The sequence below is a fragment of the Onychomys torridus genome, chromosome 15, assembly GCF_903995425.1.
Source record: "Onychomys torridus chromosome 15, mOncTor1.1, whole genome shotgun sequence".
NCBI classification, from domain to species: Eukaryota; Metazoa; Chordata; class Mammalia; order Rodentia; family Cricetidae; genus Onychomys; species Onychomys torridus.
This window is the reverse complement of record NC_050457.1, coordinates 50690882-50708508: the sequence shown is the minus strand read 5'-3', so window position 1 is coordinate 50708508 and position 17627 is coordinate 50690882.

Below are 17627 nucleotides of genomic sequence, written 5' to 3'. Positions count from 1 at the left end.
ACCCTGTGTGTGTGTGTGTGTGTGTGTGTGTGTGTGTGTGTGTGTGTGTGTGTGTGTTTATGTGTGTGTGTGTGTGTGTGTGTGTGTGTGTGTGTGTGTGTGTGTGTGTGTGTGTAGCAATATCAAAGAAAAAGAAGCCATATTTGAGAGGGAATAGGATGATTCATGGGAAGGATTGGAGAAAGGAAAGGGAATGGGAGAAATGATCTACATACATTTTAATTAAAATAAGGTAAAATACAAAACAACAACAAGAGCATGATTGACATTTGGAGTTGTGGTAATATGATGAGTAATGTTAATGAGGCTCTGTCCTTATCACATTATGTATTAATATGAGGCCTGTCAGTATGTCTTCTGGGCTGTAAAGAAAGATTAATAAAATTGAGGCAACTACCACCAACACTGAATGTATGGTTATAAATGCAATAATTCTGTCCTCTACAAAAGCCTGACTTTGGCCTTTCTTGAAGACTTCAGGGTTATCTGGAAAGTCTTCTTTGAGAAGCATGATCCTAGATATATTTCTTTTAATCTAATGCCATACATAGTGCTTTAATGCATATGTATGCATTTGTGTGTACATGTGTGCAGGAGGGGCAGAAGTTTACCTCAGATGTCCTCCTCCATTGCTTTCTACCTTGGTTTTTGAGATAGCATCTCTAACTTGAAGTCACTGATTAGGCCAGACTGGAAGCTTCAAGGATTCTCACAATTATCTCTACCTCACCACCACTGGGATAATAGGCATGTACTGCCCCATTCAATTTTTGTTTATGTGAGTGCTGGGGGAAAATATCTACTTCCTCATACCAAGTACTTTTCTGAATGAGCCATTGCTTTTATTCTATAACCATTCCACATTTTGAAAAACCCATCCATACAAAGAGGCAGAACACATTCAGCATCCACTGTAATTTAAGTTGAAGCTTTGAAACAGAAATGTTAAAGGTAGTGGTGCCATCTAGCTGCTGCAATGATGAGATGTTACTTTTGTTATTGACTGCTGTAAGAAAGAAAATGTTACCATTTTGTGTAGGCAATGAAAGCCACAGGCATTCTTTCTTATGTTGTGTCTCCACACCGATGAGAAAAGAGAATGATACAGAAGTGAGCTAATCACTGAGTATTTGGCTTCTTTGTGACAACTCCACCATGATGAGCTACTTAAAGAAAAACAGTTTCTAGTTTCTGTGTGCATTTCAATTACCTTGGTACAATTAGAGTTAGTAATTCAGTATATAGATAGATCTTTACATCTTAATGCTTATATAGATAAATATCTAGCATACATTTTGATAATATTTCTTTTTATGCACATGAAATTCACCATTTTAATCTGAAACATTTTTCAGTATTATTGCTGCCATCTAGGTGTTTTCTCTTGTTAATACAAGTATACCTTTAACTTGGTTGCTTTAATAGCCAAATAAATTCGCAATAAGATGGGTGTGGTAGATCATACTTCTAATCTTGGCAAGTCAGAAAGATTGCCAGTTTACTGCCTGAATGGAGAATAAGTTCTAGGTCTTCTTCATCAACTTTGCAAGACTCTGTTAAAGACAACAGGACTAGAGATATAGATCAATGTCAAGTGCTTTCCTAGCAGGTATGAGGACAACATTCAATTTCCATTACCGCCTCCCAAAAAATCCATGGTAGAACTATGAATTATATTTAAACTATTATATATAATGGACACTCAATCATTCTCGTTATTTGTAATAGATTTTCTCTTTTCCTTTTTCTAATCAGAAAGAACATTTCAATAAACATCTTCGTCTACATCTATTTCTATTGTTAGAGAATGTAATATATTCATATAGCACGTGTCTTGAACAAATCTACCCCCTTTCCTTCCACTCCAAGTCTTCTTCTATCCCACCATCATTTTCCCCTTGCCACTTCATGTGCTCTTTAAAAATACAACAATACCGAGTCCACTTAGTGCTGTCTGTATGTGAGTGTAGGATCATCCACTGCAGTGGGCAGCCTCTGGGATCACATCTCTGCAATAAGAAGGATGCTGGCTTTCCTTCCCCCATCATCCCATCAAGTGCTAATAGCTCCTCAGCTTAGGATGGGACTTTGTGAGCACTTCCCCATCCATGATGGAGTTGGCTGGCTTGATCTTGTGAAGGTCCTATGCATTTGATACCAACTGTTGTGAGTTCATGTGTATAATGAGCATCCTTATCAAGTCTGGAAAACACAGTTTTAATACAGACGTCTTATATTAATCCTGACCACAGTCTTCCCTCCCTCTACTCCTCCCAGCGCCCCACCTTCTTCTCCCCTTCCTTCTCCACTCCTTAATTATGTATATTTGACAAAATGGTGATGTTCCTATAACCAATTTTAAGGACAGAAATCACCCTCAAAAATTCATAAGTTTAAATTTTGAGCACTGCTCTGCAGGACAACTTATATAGCTAGAGCAGCTCACATGGGTCTGGAGGATCTATTTATGGGTCAGATACTCATGTAACAGGCCATGGTTTCTAGAGCCTTGGATAGAGCTCTTGACCAAGGACTTTAATTACTCCTCTCACTGGCCTATTGCCTTAGTTACTTTTCAATTGCTATGGTAAGACACCACGACCAAGTCAAATTATAGAAGGAAGAGTTTATTGGGGCTTACAGTTTCAGAGGGTGTGTTTAGGACCACCATGGTGGAGAGCACGGCAGCAGGCAGACAGGGTTGGCACTAGAGCAGCAGCTGAGAGTTCATATCTTGTTTTTTATTATTATTTATTATATTTGTGTTTTAATTTTACACATCAGCCATGGGTTCCCCTGTCCTCCCCCCTCCCATCCCCACCTCCACCTTCCCCCAAGCCCCTCCCCTCCATTCCCATCTCCTCCAGGGCCAAGACTCCCCTGGGGATTCATTTAAACCTGGTGGATTCAGTACAGGCAGGTCCAGTCCCCTCCTTCCAGGCTGAGCAAAGTGTCCCTGTGTAAGCCCAAGGTTCCAAACAGCCAGCTCATGCACTAAGGACAGGAGCATTCATTCATATCTTGTAACAACCATGAAGCAGAAAGAGAATAATTGGGAAAAGTGTGGGCATTAAAACCTCCCATCCCATCCCAAGTAACACACCTCCTCCAACAAGGCCACAACTCTTAATCCTTCCCAAAAAGTTTTGGCTGGGAATTATATAATTGACTATACAAACCTATGGGGGCCATTCTCATTAAAATCACCATAATCATTTCTGGACAACAGACATCTCTTTACATTGTGTAGCTAGCTCTAAAAGCAAGTACTCAGGAGAGAGTAAATGGCAACTATTGAGCTCTTAGGTCACAATCTTGGAAATTGGCGGTGTTCTTTCAACCATAGTATATTGGCCAATCAGTCACAGAGCCTACTTGGATTCACGGAGATTGTACATAAGCCCCACTGGTAGTTGTTATTTTATCCTTACACTAATAATAAATAAATAAAATTTCAAAACTGAAGCCAACCAGCATCTACAAGTAGGATTTCTAAGTGAAAGTATGTATACTTTCTGGGTGAATAAATATTTCTAGATTTTTTTTTCCATAATAATTTACTCATAATTCAGCATATACATACAGTATGTTTGTTGCCTAGTGCCGTTCTATATTTAGTAAAATAAATGATCAAAGCAGATAGAATCTTTACCTTAATGCAGTGTAAAATTACTGGTAGTACAAATCAGTCAATTTTCCAATTAGTGATATTTCAAAGGTGGTGATAATAGACACCAGGAAGGGAAATGAAGAGTATCTCTGTAAAGAGAGTGAAATTTCAAATAGAATAGTAAAGAAAGGCTTCACTCTGAGTGTAATTGGAAACAAGTGCAAGATCTGAAGGGAAACACACATGAGCATTTCAAAGAACATCGGTGAAGCTCTGTGTTCAAAGCATGAGCACAGTAGAAGAATATTCACAAGAGTAAGGTTGAGGAGGTAAGACAATATTATGGAAACTCACCCTTCCATACCCCTGGCCTCCTTCAAGCATATATAGTCATACCTAGGTAATCTCTGGAGATTGGTTCTGTGATACTTCTCCCCTATATCAAAATTTGTAGATGTCCAGAGTTCCTTACATAAAATGACATAGCATTTACGTGTAACCCAAACTCATTCTCCTGTATACATCTGTGTCTCCCTCCCTGCTCCTTCTATTCCCAAGACCATCCCTCCTCTTTTCTTTCACTTGTGGTATTGAAGATCAAACCAATGACCCAGTGAAGTTAACTAGGTATTCTACTATCAAAACATACCCACCAGCCCTTTGTATATTTTAAATCATGACCAGTTAACTTCACTGGGTCATTGGTGATTCCCCAACCCCCTAATGCTTCTGACCCATGCTTGGTTAAATCTAAGGATGTGGAACTTGTATACATAAAGCATGAGCTGTGCTTACTGGACTTTTGTGTGTTCTTGTTCCGTGATTTGACCCTCAGGATAAAGTCACATATAAAGACATACATGTCCTATGCATAGTTTTTATAGGAAATTAATGAAGTACCTTTTCTGTGAAGATGCTAAGAGGATGAGAAACAAAATATGCAGTGCTGTAGAATATTATTTTCAGATGTGTTACATTTGTTTATGCTGTGGAACATTTGTTTAATGATGCAAAGATGTGTTACATTCTTTTTTGTTACATTTGTTTAACTCTGTGATGCTGTGTTACTTTGCCTGTCTAAAACACCTGATGGTCTGGTAAAGAGATAAATGGCCAATAGCAAGGCAGGAGAAAGAATGGGCATGGCTGGCAGGCAGAGAGAATAAACAGAAGGAGAAATCTGGGAGGAAAAGAAGAAGGAATGAGAGAACAAGGAGAGGAGGACAGTAGGGGCCAGCCACCCAGCTACACAGCCAATCACAGAGTAAGAGTGAAATAAGATTTACAGAAGTAAGAGAAAGGTAAAAGCCCAGAGGCAAAAGGTAGATGGGATAACTTAAAGTTAAGCCAAGCTAAGGCCAGGAATCTATAATTAAGAATAAAAATAAACCTCTGTGATTTATTTGGAAGCTGGGTGGTGGGCACCCCAAAAGAGCAAAAACAACCAATTACAATGAAGCTTGGGAAAAAAGGCTGAAGGATGTGTGCCTCATGACATTTATGTTAACAATAGCAGGTTGGAAGTGGGAGCATAGTGGGGCACGCATAGAATCCTAAACGTCTCAGAGTAAGGAATGTTGAGGGTCACAGAGAGGTTCACAGAGTTAACCTGGGGATGCTAAAGCCAGAAGAGTCAAACTTTTTTTCAAAATGCTTCATAACATCAACCCTTATGAAAATGGCAACCTTCACTGTTGAAGGTGACTGTTCTGAACAACTATAATAATTGCTTTCTGTTGTGCAGCCTTATTTCAGTAACCAGTGAGGATGGGGAAAATGTTACAAGGTCACACCCCTCAATGAAGAGTTACAGGCAATTAATGGCTGCTGAGAGAAGGAGAAGTCAGTCTTCTCTAGGGACAAGCTCTTGATAGGTTACCCATTTCAAGTACACACACACACACACACACACACACACACACACACACACATAGGAGCAACACTACATGGACCCAGTACAGTGTGTGTGTGTGTGTGTGTGTGTGTGTGTGTGTGTGTGTGTGTGTGTAGTAATTAAAGGATAAGAGGCAGATAGTTTGAAAAAGAGTTGGTAACTATGGAAGGAGTTGGAGGGTGAAGAGGGAAGAGTGAACATGATGTAAACACAGCATTCACACTGGACATTCTTTAAAAAAATTAATTAAAAGGTGTTTGCAAAGAAAATTTGTCAAAATTTCTACAAGCCATCACAGTAAAAATCCTGCTATAGTTAGAAATGTCATTGAGTTTTATATAACAAACCCTTTTTTGCTGTCAACTATAATTCAGAAAATATTCATTTTGTAAGGAGAGTCCTCGATGCAAACTTGTAGGTCAAAGACCTCTGTCTGCCACAGTTCTTCCAGACTGAATCCAGTAAAGTGCAGTAGCCCAAGTTTCACAGCTTATCAGGGGCCCGACTTCAGTTTTCAGAGAGCAGCATTCATGTCCCTAAGTTAATTCAACAAGTGCTTTATTGTTGGGTGACGTCTCGACTTCTGACATCTTCAGACCCCTGAGGTTGAAGTCAAATGCTTTAAACAAAACGGCACTATTCAACTCGTCCTGAGGCTGAGAAAAAATCTTGGCATTTTTTTCTCCAAAGCAAAAGATATTTGTTATCCTTTCCTAACCCTGTTATTAACATATTTTAAACTACTGCATTCAGAAGACCTCTTGACCACTGTTCAATGGGCTATTCTGTTGTGTCTTTATCAGGAGAACTATTTGGAAATCAAAAGTACAAGGACTCTCATGGCTCCTCTAGTGATCATTAGGTAGCAAAAATACACCAGATTATTCTAAAGAGAATGCCCCTTCCTGGGAGTGGTATGGGCTGGGCACTAACATAAGAAAATGCACACTAATAGACCTCCTTTGATAAAGTATTTTGTCTAAACTCTAATTCCTCACAAGATTTAAGCTGAAACAATATGCCTTTGTAACACTCATCTCCATCTTGCCCTGCTTTAAAAGTTTAGCAGAGAACAGGACACTTTTAAAACTTAGTTACTGCCCAGCTCTCTTTAATATATTCTATGTGTAAACTGGTTTGAAGCATACAAAGCACATCTGAACCTATGAAAGAAAAAGGAAAGTTTGAATGTAGGATCAAGATTTGGTAAGCCATACACTGAATCTAAGAAATATGGCTAAATATAAGCCTGTATTTAGGCTTAGGACATCAATTAGAACTATAGAAACTGGATAAGATCTAATTTAAGATGGTTCTTAGGGAAAAGGCAAGTAGAGGAATTAATTACAAACCTATTGTATGACACAATTAGTCCTCAGGAAAAAAAATTTGTGGATTAAAGAAAGTTAATAGTAGATCCCCATTCCATTTCATATGAATGGATCGTGTGTGTGTGTTTCAGGAGAAAGAAAACTTTGTGGGTCATGCTAACAGTTTTAAATGTGCCAAACAGTGACAAATTCCACCTGGTTTTAGAAGATCATCTAGTATGGATAAGTAGAAGCCACAGGAAGTTGATTTCTGCTTGGGTTCCACTAGAACTTTTACAAATGGAACGTTTCCCGTGGAGGAGAATGTTGGCCTTCAGCAGGCTGTTCAAGGGCAGTTTGAGTATATTTGTTCACTGAATATAGATTAGATATAAAAAATATTCTAAGATTCCATCACCATTCTAACAGCCTTTCATTTTAAAACAAACATTTAGTAAACAATTCAAAATGACTCCAAGAACCATTTTGGAGTTAGAAGTTAACAAGCAAGAGGAATACAGGCTAAAGTGCATAGATATTAGTCACAGGAAATAACACTACAGATTGACACCAAAATCAGTGGGTAAAGATAACTAGAAAAAAAATCACTTCTATTTCAAGTTGTCACTAAAGTTACAAAATCTGATTTAAAACAAAAACAAAAACCTTAAAGCAAATAGTCCACAGGGAATAATGATCTCTTCCTACTCTAAGCCCTGACACAAAAGCAACATGAATTAGCAGGACTAGATATCAAACTGAATCAAATATATTACAGTTCTTTTACTGAGCAAGAATAGCCATCACTCCCAATGAAGGAAAACATAATAAATTACTTTTAGAAAGAGCAATTCAATCATCCATGCAGCTCCTCACCGCTACCAGAAAGATCAGAAGGAGTTATTATTAGCAGCTTGGGAAAGGCACGTTAGAAACCACAGCAAAGGCCTTGAATGTTTAAAAGCTCACATAGTTTCCATCTGTGTTTGAAACCGTAAGTAAATGTGTCTAAACAGTGGACATACTGAGGCAAGAGACAAACCAGATACATGAATAAGATCTACATGGAAATGTCCACAAAGAGTAAACCACAGATACCGAGGAGCATGAAGACATGGAGGTGCATAGAGCATTCTTATACAGAAAATTGCATAGTTCACCTTTTTCTGAACTAGGTGCAAATGTCCACATTTCACGCAGAAATAAAAGAACATTCCTGGCAAACAAAGGAGTACCTTAAACTCAAAAAGGACATTTTCTAAAAGTAAATTCTGGAAACATCTCTAAAGGTTGGTGGAACTTTTGTCTGGAACTGACAGATGAGCCTCGGGTTCTCTTTGAGAGCTTGTCTCTGACTTCAGTGGCATGGCCTTGTTACCAAGTCTCAAGACGTCTCTAAATGTCAGAAGTCCTCATACCTCCTGAGAAGGGCATGTCTGTAGTTCTCTGAGAACTGCCAGTTCCAAAGCCCAGCCAGTATCTGCTCCCCATAACAGTACAGAGAAGGGATGAACGCCTCCACCTGAGACAAAGGAACACAGTCAGACGTCCTGGAAAACAAATTGAGAATCATTTACCTAAAAACATTTTGGGATTCTAGTTGGTGTCCCTAAGCATACCACAATTATGATATGGGCTTGGAATATTGCCATTAACATATTTTTTGAAAATAACTTCTGAAGTACTTCAGAACAGAAATTTTTCAAATACAAAGCTTCCACTCTATTCTTAAGATTGTTTCTGGATTTTGTTGCAAAAGTTGGTCCCAACTTCATAAGAAGTTCCCCATAATCAAAAGCAATACTGGTGAGCCAGAACATGCATACTTTGACAATTTATTTTCCCATTGTTGAAATGACAAGTTTTCCTGATTCATCTAAATACTTTGTCCAGTCTGGGCTCTCTTTAGGATTAATAGTGGGTATCTATAATTTATCTGGCCCCAGATAAAGTCATAATTTGGTTCATAAATGGGTTTTCCTCTAATCAATATGACTGACATTTAGAATACCTAGTACTTCATGATATGAATCAATTTTTAAAACCCTAACTCCTCTTGCAGTAGCAGTGATACCATTGGGTAAAAGAGTTTCTTATTTAGTAAGTCTCCTTCCTCTGCTGTCCCAACCACACATATCTAAATGAACTTTTAAGAAACCACAAAGAAAGTAAGGATAAGGTAGGCAGCACATACAAAATTCTTTTTAGGCTTAAGACATGGTTTCCATTATCCTAATATACATTTCTTTTAGGGCTTAGTTGCTTTTTAAAATCTTTTGTTATGTGGTTTGGAGTATGTCTTAAAATATAAATATTTATAGTGAAGAAAAGCAAAGCCATATAGTTTTATAGGCAAACTCCTCCTGGACATTCCAGACTTCTTTATTGCAAATAGATTTTTTTTCTTATGGTAGGGAAAGGACTAAGGGCCTGCAAACACATCATTAAAATATCCAAGAATAAATAGGCAGGCTCTGTGTCACATTCACAACCAACAAACATTGCTGCTCAGGGACATTCAACTCTCCATGAGCAGTTTGCTAATCACTGACCTATCGTGCCTTTTTCAGAACACTATAAGCCCCCAAACTAAAATAAGATCCCGAGACAGTTGAGGCTAAGATGGAGACTATAAGCAAATGAACTCCCTCTGAACTCCAGAGTAGCAGCTCCATTACTCTATCACTCCAAGACGGTCTCTAACCATTGCCTTTGGCTGCTGCCAAACTGTTAGATTAAACTTACAGCATCTAGACAACCTCATTCCCTGAGTGACAAGCCTACGCAATTGTGTCCTGTTCTGCCTTGGTAACCTCAGCTTTCAGCATACCTAGCAAGCCATTAAACCATTCTAATATCTCTTTGGGGGCCAAGTCCAGGCTGTAAGCAGGATAAAGTCAGTCTACTGGAAAGAGTTGTACAGAGAAGAATGCAAAAATGACTCCAGGTGAAAGGAAAAAAATAGAAAGTGGGGCCTACCAAAAGCAGCATGATTACGTGCATTTATCATTTTTGAAGTGCTTTCTAGCTTCTCCTTTCAAAATTGCAAAGAACCACGTTATAAAATCATTTAGACCATATTCCTCTTACCCTTTTATTTATAGATATAACCCCATACAGTCAGAAACTATGACATATTTATGAAATACAAGAGGAATATCACACATCATATATCTGAAACATATATAGATAAGTAGATACATAAATTACAGGTACTGATATGTACTGAGTTTCCCTTGTGAAAATGCCTTGAACCAGAGGTGCTTTGGATTTTGTAGTGTTTTGTGCATATGTATTGACATACATTGGGGATGAAGACACAGTATAAATAGAAAAAATAACTTGTTTCCACTGTACTGTATATGGGCTTGGAGAAAAATTTTCATAATATATAAAGTGATTTGACATTTTTAATTGCAACCAATCACATTAGTTTAGTTGTAGAATCCTCCACTGTGACATCATGTTGATCCTTGAAACATATTTCATAGTTTTAGAAATTCTTTAGATTTCATATTTTTGTACAGGGTCTCAACTTGTAAACTATACATATCAATAATATTTAATGTGACAATACCAATAGACATGATTACATGGGAAGGGGAATCTCAATCTCACAGGCCCCTACCCCTAGATAACTTGTGACTGCTAAGAAAGAGGAAAATCAGTCTTTCTCAGAGATTAGCACCACAGTTGGTTACCCAATACCAAGTGGTAGGGCCTGAAAACATATATACACATGCAACATTAAGCATACTCAGCAGGTTGTATTTATACACCTATTCATTTACATGAGTATGTAAAAGTATGAAAGAAAGAAAAAGAGGCCATCAATTTAAGAGTAAGCAGGAAAAACATGGGAGGAAGGAAAGATAAAGGAGGGAGATGACATAATTATATTTTAACCAGAATTCAAATTTAAAATATATTTTAATGTCAAATATATTTTAAAAGATCTCATAGGCAAAAGCTACCTTTTGCATGGTTCATCAAGACAGAAAGGAATGTCTTCATGACAGAGTGTATCAAACATGTAAATTACAGACTTCCACTAAGCCAAAGTTAAAAATAAATGGACATAAGCTGGAAATCATCAGAGGGGTTTCCACTTATCAAACAAATGTTATCTGATGAAGACAGAATTGAAATCCTGGATCATTCTTGAAGAATAGAGAATACAAAATGCCCCGAAATAAGATAGACACACCTAACAGTTATAATCTGAACTCACCATCCTGTTTCCTCTCACTCTGTATAATTTGACCATAACTGTGAAGGCCGATTCTGATCAGATAAACCTCTTCTGGGAGGCAGATAGGGTTGAATGTCCTACCTGTGGTTCCCAATTTAAGATGTAAAGTTTTCAGACATTTTCTCTGGAGAAAAACATCTTTTTCGGACCATCTGTCTGTCTAGTACCCCAAACTTGAGTTAAAGGCAAATTTATTAGTTTTAAAAGAGTTTGAATGAAATGTCAACAATGGGTGAGGGGATACAAGAGCATACTGTGCCATCTCCACACGTTTTTCTGTAAGCTTAAAAATCACTCCAAAATAAAAAGGTATTAAATTAAAAAATATTGATGATGTTAGTCCATATTATCAGTCTGTAAGGAGAAGTAGGTTGCTTTTGTTTCTGCTTTTGTATTGCTCTGACATCAAGATATACAGTCTCATAAAAAAGAGCTGTGAAACTTTCACTGTGAGAGACTTTTAGTAACAATGTGTTATTGTTTAATGTTTAATAAATATTACTTAATAATTCCTTGATGTGTTAAAATATACACTATAGTAAAGTGTGTTATAAGAATATATTTAGTGGCTTAGGGTAAGCGATCCAGGTGAAACCAGAAAAATCATGATGACAAAGAACTTGATTCACCAGGGAAATTCTCCCATTCCCATAAATAACATTAGGATTACCAACTCCATTGTCAGAAATCTTCTTTTCCCTCCAAGGTGGACATAGCTTTTTTTTCAATCTGAAAGCATGAGAAGCTGTAGGAGGCAGTGCTTCCTCTCATGTTTAGCTAAGACCACACTCGTGTCCCAAATTAGGTGGTACGTCCCTGGCTCTCTTCAATTTTAAATCATAGTGTTGATTAAGTTATCGCTAAGCTCCTTGTGAGTAGCAGCCAGTGATACTCTTGTGTTCTCTGGTCCTTTTTGTCAGAACCCAAAGTTGATGGGGCTCTGGACTTCACCCATTTCATGTCAGAGTTAGAAACCATCTCAAGCAATCTCTGTTAGGGACATGGTGTGTCATCCCAAACAAACAAAAACAATGACATGAAGCAGGCCACCACTAAAGCCAAAATCTTCTGAATGCTTGGAACTTGGTAGTTTTACTTATGAAGTCACTTTCACTGCCTTTGGGGAAGAGCATATGTGCTTCAGTCTTCCTATCTTGGTGGAGGCTTTACTTCTTCAAAGAGAGTGTCCCTAGTCTTTCACAGCTACATTAAATGCTTCATACCTCAGTCCTCATCATACAGCAGCTCTCCTGTCAATCATAATTACACATTTGTCTCCATCTGCATGACTATTCAGTTCGTATTTCAGTCTCTCGTTCTCAACTCCACTAAAGTAAATGCCACCAATATCTTTTTTTCCTTCAGTACCAAGAGTTGAATATAGGGTCTCAGATACTCTAGGCCATTGGTTCTCAACCTGTGAGTCACGACTCCTTTGGGGCTCAAATGACTCAGGGGTTGCCAAGACCATTGGAAAACACAGCTATTCACATTACAATTTATAACAGTAGCAAGATTGCAGTTATGAAGGAGCAAGGAAAATAGTTTTATGATTGGGGGGTCACCACAACATGAGGAACTGTATGTAGTAAAGGGTCACAGCATTAGGAAGGTTGAGAACCACTGCTCTAGGCAAATATCTGGCATTGATCCTTCATCCCTATCTTTTAAAGCATGCATTCTACATTGCAGTGAAAATTTAAATCTAGAAGTTTCTTTCAATTGCCTTGAAAATTTCTGCTCAAGCATGACCTTGGCATTAGGCTTTCCTGACCACCTCATGTCAACATCAGCTCCACCCCTTCACCCTCTCTCTGATAATCTTTCCAAGATATTTAATTATGACATATTATTTACTTTATCAGCTTCTACTCACTCAAGTCCCCATGAAATTAGAATTTATGTGATTTTTGTTCATAAGAGTCTACAGAATTCTCAATAAATATTGAATATTCAAAAGGTACTTGCTCTTGACTGACAATAGGCAAAGCATACTGAAGATGAGGAGTTGCTTTTAGAATTCTGGTTCAAACTAGGATGAGAAGACACAGGATTTAGTTTAATTTTAGCACACGTATGCTATCATGCCTCCAAATACATATATATTCTGTTTTCTTTGAAGTCTTCAACTTAGGAATACATATACTGATTCTTAAGAAGTCTTCAAATTTTCAGAACCCCATTTTATTATCTATGCCAGATGAAATTATTTCAAATTGTCTCAAGTATGTCAAGTGGTCATCTTTTGGATTTGAATTTGGTCTTTGTCAGTACTTTGAAAAAAATCACCAGGAGAAAGAAATGAAGGATGAGGTGGATAGGTGGGTTGAGTGAATCCATTTCTGGTCAAATCCTCAAAATGAGCACAAGAAAACAAGAACTCTGTTGTTCAGAAGCTGGTTCTGAATACAAAAATCACCCTGGAAATGTTTGTGCACAATGATCAAACCATCTAACAAATACACCACCTTTTAGGAACCATTCTGAGGGAAAACTGCCATTTAATGCAAACTTCAACCGAGTTTATTGCCTCCTTTCAGATGCACAGATTTTCTTCTATAGTTAGAGAAAGTCCAAAAAAGGTTCATGTGAATTTCATGCCCCTTGAACTCTTAGTGTTTTAAAATGAGCATCCTCACACTGTGTGCTCAGTTCACCAGAAATGACCTTCCTTTTCCTTTTCCCTAGGGTCCCAAAGCCTCTGTCATGGGATTCATGACTAGGTAGTATGGTGAGAACCATTTAGAAGAGAACATGTCCAATAAAAGGTTCCCTTTTGTTTATAGCAATTCACAATTTACACAGGAACTTATAAAATGAATAAAAGGCAATGGTTCCTGGCTTTCTATGGTTTCTGGGAAATATCAGAACTTGAATTAAAAAAAAAAAAAAAACCCAAGTGAGACACCTCAGCGTTTCACAAATACACACTGTGTGGGTCACAAAGTTGAAATAAAAATGTGGTTGGCCTTTGATGTGAGAAGGCCACTGGACAATGACTTCCATGCTTCTTGACTTATGAAGTGCAGCAAATAATACTAATAATGCTTCCAAACAGGAAACTCACGATATTAAGATGTCACTTGGTCCCTTTGCCTCAAACTTACCACCAAATACAAACAATTTATGATGGATGTGGTCTGTAAAGGTCTCCTGTAAAGGAGATACTTTTGAAAATTGGTCTCTGGGGGTTTGTGGTAGGCTGTGTAAGGCTCCCAGATAGTGGGTGCTAATCCCCGGGACTTGTAAATGTTGCTTTATAAGGGTTGAATTAAATAAGCAGGAGGCCATTGTGTTTAGAATGTCCATGTGCTTCTAAGTTCATAGGCTAACAAACTTCAACCAAACTTAGCACTAAACAAACAAAACTTAAATTAGGTATCTATTTTGTAGAATATTTATAAATATTATAATAATTTTTTAAATCAAAGATTTAGGCAATCACAAACTGCTGCCAACTGCAGGCAGACATGCAAGGAAAAAAACTTTCTAAAGTCCTGCTGATTCTGGGTGCTGCTGCATTCAGGAATCCTCTTTTGCACAGATAAACTGTTAATCTGACATAAAGACTTTGTTTTAAAATTAGGAGACCGTGTCTTTGCATATGTGATTGTGCCAAAGATTTTGAGATAAGGAGGTTATCTTTGTGTGGTCTCAAGGAAAGCTTAGTGTATCATTGGAAGAGTGAACGGAGGAAAATTTATGGAGAATGCGACCTTGGAAGTGGAGGAGATTGGAGTATCACAACCATGAGTCATGGGGGCTGGTTGACACTGAAGACAGAAGAGCAAGAAACAGACCTGTGGATGGAATGCAGCCCTGTGGGCCCCTCTCCATTGCTTCACAGTCGCCCTCCTAGGCAACACTGCTTTTCATTTCTTTTTGTTTTCACTACATGTAGTCCAGGGCAGTGTCTTACCACAGCGATGGAAAAGTGATGAAGGCAAAATGCCTTGTGTATGTGAGGTCCCTGGGCTGTTCCTTGACTTCTTCATCATCATGCTGATTTAGAGAGAATACACACCAACTGGAGAAGGGGGTGTAGGAACGTTAGAGAATATGAGCTCAACAAGGGATAAACTGCTATAAAGTAAGACTGAAAGACAGCAGCAAGAAGTTCCTTAGGTAAAACTGTGCACAAATATGTTCAGGGGCTGTTTGCTGAAAAATCACAAAACATGGATGAAAGAAGTGAGAGACAGCCTAGATGATTGGGGAGGTGGTGGCTGGAGGTCAATGTTGTTTTCTCACCAGACTGAACAACTGCTTGGGGCAATCGATATTGATTTATACCATAACAATTCTCTACAAATCTAAAAGGGCAATGGCTTTAGAATCTCAAAAGACCTAGGGAAAAAAATGTCAAAAAATCTGAAGTTGAAGAATTCATAGTACTTTATTTCAAAGTTTTATCTTTTTCTTTTTTTTTTACTTTTTGGAGCTGAGAACTGAACCCAGGGCCTTGCATTTGCTAGGCAAGTGCTCTACCCTTATTTTAATGCTAATGTAGTTAAAATATCACAGTATTTCTAAAAGGAAAAAAAATGGGATTGTGAACCTGGAAATGTTTCTACATAAATGTGACTAATTAAATGCTGACAAGATGCAAAAGCAATTCGGTACAAAAAAAATCAAAAATTGTCTTTCTACAAATGGCACTGAAACAACTGGACACTGTAATTAAAAACAAAACATTGACTTACGGCTTATTTCTTATACAAAAATTAACTGTAAAGGCAGCATATATGTAAATGTAAAACACAAATCTACTAAAGTTTAAAAGAGTATGTAAGAGAGAATGTTTGTGTTAGTGAGTTAGGCGGAGGTTCTTAGTCAGAAAAGTAGATTCTGTTTTAAAATCTGTGATAACTTAGACTTCATCCAACTTTAAATCTCAACATTAAGAAATGTTAAGTCCCAAACATACACCTATGTGTCTTTTGTATAATTTTAGGTGAATATAAAATAGCAAGTTTCCTTAAGGCTTAATCAAATGACCTTGGTGTATATTAAAGAAAGTTAACCCACTAGGGCTACCACCACCACTTTGCTAGATCAGCGTAATTCCTTACTACATTCTAACTCTTAATCCTATACCAACAGATACACGCAGCTACCACCCTTCACCAGAGAAACTCCTCTTTACAAAGACAGGGATCATCATGGAGGAGCACAGCTGGGCACAATGCAAAGATGAGTAGATCACTGTGAGTGCAACCTCAACAGACACATTTATGTTGCAGCTTCGGATTCTGTGGCTCAGGGAGATTACGGAAGGGGGGAAGAAAGATTCTAAGCGCCAGAACACCAGGATGTCATCTGTGAAACAGTCTTTCCTAGATGTGGCTGCATAAACAGGACCAGAACAGTAACAGTGTCGATGGGTATGTTAACATGGAAGGAGGGAAATTTTGAGGGATCCCACACTTAGACTAGAAACTATAGGCAGCTATTGGCTGATGGGGAATGGAGAATTAACCTCTCCCATGAATGAGCCCCCTTGTTAGTTGTCCAATTCAGAGCCTTGAAACCATATATACCCTAACAAAAATAAACTCAGTATATATACACATATATATTGTGTTTTTATGTAACAACTATAATCAAAGAAAAAGAGATTATCAACTTGAGAGCATGGGGGCATGGGAGGAGCGGTAACTGGAAGGGCTGGAGGGAGGAAGTGGGGGGTGATACACTTCTATTTCAATTTAAAAAATAAAAGAATTTTAAAAAGAAGAAGACTTTAAAATGGCATCAGGGATGGCAACATACCTAAGCAGGTGAAGCATTTGCTATTCAAGCTGATAGTCAGATGAAGTGGTAGGCATCTGTGATCCTAGAACTCCTACAGCAAGGTGGGAAATGGGAAGAAGAGAACCCTCGAGAAGTCTGTGCTAGCTAGCCTAGAGCACACATAATAGGAGAAATGAGAGAGACCATGCCAAACACGGAAGGAGAGAACTGTCTCCTCACACTGTCTTCTGACTTCTGCACAGAGCCTTCACACAACAGCACACATGTGCAGTAAATCAAAAAAATTAAAAAATTAAAAAAACTATCACCTAATAGTAAAATCAATGAAGTATAGACACACAATCACAACAGGATGTCTGGATCTCTGATACATTATGAGAAGTGGAAAAGAAAAATTTTAAAGTTTGCAACCCGTATCATATTGTATGGTTCTGTTTATATTACATTCTGGTAAAGACACAAACATAAGGATGGAAAACAGATCAGTGGTTGCTAGGAATTTGCTGTGGAAAGTAAGCAAAAGGGAGTTTGAGCGGAAGATAGGTGATGATATGACGCTCTGTACTTTACAGTTGACAGCTAATGTGTTTGCCAAAACTCATAGAACTACACACACACACACACACACACACACACACACACACACACACAGAGAGAGAGAGAGAGAGAGAGAGAGAGAGAGAGAGAGAGAGAGAGAGGTAGATAGATCGATCGGTAGGTAGGTAGACAGACAGACCGACAGACAGACAGACAGATAGATAGATAGATAGATAGATAGACAGACAGACAGAGACAGAGAGAGGGGAT